Source organism: Sapajus apella, unplaced genomic scaffold (genome assembly GCF_009761245.1).
Source record: "Sapajus apella isolate SASKATOON/1434 unplaced genomic scaffold, GSC_monkey_1.0 scaffold30, whole genome shotgun sequence".
NCBI classification, from domain to species: Eukaryota; Metazoa; Chordata; class Mammalia; order Primates; family Cebidae; genus Sapajus; species Sapajus apella.
In genome coordinates, this window is record NW_022436970.1 from 8,565,648 (window position 1) to 8,568,778 (window position 3,131).

Here is a 3,131-nt window from a genome sequence, read left to right on the forward strand (position 1 = left end):
GTCGTGGGAACGGGCGTGTAGCATGGTGTCGTGGGAACGGGCGTGTAGCAGTGGTGTCGTGGAAACAGGCGTGTAGCAGTGGTGTGGGAACAGGCGTGTAGGAGTGGTGTTGTGGGAATAGGAGTGTAGCATGGTGCTGTGGGAGCAGGTGTGTAGCAGTGGTGTTGTGGGGACGGGCGTGTAGCAGTGGTGTTTTGGGATGCTCATGTGCTGTGCTCCTGCAACTCTGGCCAGGAGGGACTCAGGAAATCCTAAGACTATCCATTTGGTTAACATTTTAGGAAAAAACTGATTACTATACTGGCACTAAAAATGTTTGTCAGCCAGGCTCTTTGGGGTGTTACCTATGGACTTGTGTAAACGTTTTGAATTCCAAATAAATACAATTCTTCTATTTGTGCCTCTGGTGTGTCTGAGATGGAAATGTCCAGATGACAGCGGAAACTTACACAGGCAAATGGGAAAATTCAGTCGTAAAGTGTTGTGGTGGCCTTTTAAAAAATACAAAACTAGGCTTTTCTGTTCATCCTACATCTGCTTGAAGAGTGTGGAAGTGTGGAGTGCAATCTATGCTAGAAAGAGAAAATGAGAAAATAGCTTGTGGAGAGATTAGGGAACATTTGCTACCAATTATGGCTTTCAGTCCTGAAGCCAAGTCTTGAATTCGACTCAGCAAAATGAAATAATGAATCTTTCACCGAGTGTGCTTTCATCTTCGGCTGAGATTTAATATAACATTTGGTATTTTGAATGTAGCTTTTGACGCTCCAGGAAGGGAAAGCAGCTCCGAGTTGTTTGTTTTCCCTGAGCTTCCGTCTTGTTTGGGGTGTCAGTAACACCAGAGCCTATGACAGGCAGCTGATCGCGGGGGAAGTACAGCCAAAAGGAAGATCCCAGCCAAGCCATGAACTTTAGTTCAAATGCTCATCTTTGGCAGACAATGCCATCCCTTGTGTGGACGAAAAACAGGGACAGAGCTTTGTATGGGAATGGTAATGACAATATGCCCTAAGATTCACTTTCTTATTAATGCAGGGTTTGTGCTACCGCACCATGAAAGACAACTGTGTATTTACTGAAAACAGGGTCATATTCATTGTGTGGTGTCCTGGAAAAATACGAGATCCTTCCAAAACTCAAAATCTCCTCTAAAATTTAATGCCCATTAAAGGATGTGAGCTTAATCCTCAGATTAGAAGACCCTGTTTAGAAATTTTTCATTGTTTATTCTAATGATCTGGGCCTTTTTGACCCCCTGAGCCCTTGACCTTGATCCCTACCCTCTTTATGAAACTCCCTACTCCCTTTATGAAACTCCGATTTTCCTTGGGTTTCTTGGCTATTCTCTCAATGGAAGTTCCTTCTCTCTTGACACTTACAAATGTTTGCCTTCGAGGCCTCTTCTCTTGATTCTCAACACCATTTTTCTTATAGAGTGAATTCTCTTCCAGTTTAAATAATTACAAAATCTCTATTCCAAAGCTTATCTTGCCCCCTGAGCTCTGCTTTCCTATTTCTCTATTTCTTTTTGATTGTTTGTTTGAAACAGGGTCTCGCTCTGTCACCCAGGCTGGAGAGCAGTGGTGCAATCTCAGCTCACTGCAACCTCCGCCTCCCAGGTTCAAGGATTCTCCTGTCTCAGTCTCCTGAGTAGCTAGGACTACAGGCACACACCACCATACCTGGCTAATTTTTGTATTTTTAGTAGAGACGGGGTTTCACCATTTTGACTAGGCTGTTTGTTCTCTAATTCCTGACCTCAAGTGATCCGCCCGCCTTGGCCTCCTAGTGTGCTGGGATTACAGGCATGAGTCACCTCACCCAGTCTAAATTTATTTTCTTTCTTTTCTTTTCTCTTTCATTCTTTCGTTCTTTCATTTTTTCATTCGTTTTTGAGACGGAGTCTTGCTTTGTCTCCCAGGCGGGAGTGCAGTGGCACGATCTTGGCTCACTGCAACCTCCGCCTCCCAGGTTCAAGAGATTCTCCTGCCTCAGCCTCCCGAGTAGCTGGGATTACAGGCACCTGCCATCATACCTGGCTAATTTTTTATATTTTTGTAGAGACAGGGTTTCACCATGTTGACCAGGCTGGTCTTGAACTTCTGACCTAGATGATCCACCCACCTTGGCCTCCCAAAGTGCTGGGATTACAGATGTGAGCCACCGCACCGGCTTCTTTTCAATTTGTATTCTATTTTCTCAACTTTTCTCCCAAGTTTCTATTTTCATTTCTTGTATCTTGTTTTCATTTCTTCTATCTTGTTTTAATTTCCAAAACTCTTTCTCGTTCTGTGTTTCTTTTTTATATCTGCTTGTTGTTGTTTCATGCAGGTGATATTTCTGATTTCTGAAGACAAGGATGAGTTGTCTTTAAAAGTCCACTTTCTTCCAATTGCCTTTTTCAGCTCATTTCTGTTTTCTTGATAAAGGTTTTCCTCAGATGGATTCTCAGCTGCTTGCTGGTGGTAGGGAGTGAAGCTGGGTCTGTGCAGCTCTTCAACTGTGGGCTTTGCTGCAGAGTCACCCGGCTGGGCTATTGCGGGTGTTTTGGGGGAAGGCTTGTTGGATACCCCTGAAAAGAATCTTTCATGAAGAGTATAGTTTGCTGCCACAGTCTCAGGGTGGGCCATTGCAAGTCCATGCCAGGTCTTTGTGAAAATTAGGAAGAGGCACCTTCTCTCCAGGAGGCAGCCCTGCAGGAGCAGTGTCAGTGATCAGAAGGCACCTTCTGGACAATGAGGGAAAGGGGCACCTTCTTTCAGCACACCCTGTACCAGGGCACGTGGCTGGAGAGAGAAGCTGAATCTCAGCCCCACCCGGCCCTTCAGCCAGGTACCCAGCGCAGGATGGACCTGTTCAACTGCACATGGTGGCTTTGGGGCTGAGGGCTGGGTGAAGAAGAGGGAGGAGTATGGAAAATATTACTTTAATCTCCCCGTTTCCAGCACTGCAACCCCAATTTAAATTGTTTAGCGCCCTCCCATCCCAGAACTCTCAAAATTATCTACTTTTGCAAGAGAATAAGCTCTGAAAGGCGATTGGTTTCCCAGAAGGTGTAAGGCATCTGATGTCTAGTGATACAAATGCTTCCCAAGTGCATTTACAGCCTCCTCTTGTTACATCCCTCCTTT

At 45.1% G+C, this 3,131-nt stretch overlaps 1 long non-coding RNA gene across 2 annotated transcripts in view; it reads left to right on the forward strand.

Moving 5' to 3' along the window:
• Positions 1-1,565, forward strand: part of LOC116561759 — a 7,435-nt gene extending 5,870 nt beyond the window's left edge. For both annotated transcript variants that reach the window (XR_004273595.1, XR_004273594.1), the window contains one exon: positions 105-1,565. This is a non-coding gene — a long non-coding RNA (uncharacterized LOC116561759). The remainder of the gene's footprint in view (positions 1-104) is intronic.
• The last annotated feature ends 1,566 nt before the right edge of the window (positions 1,566-3,131 follow it).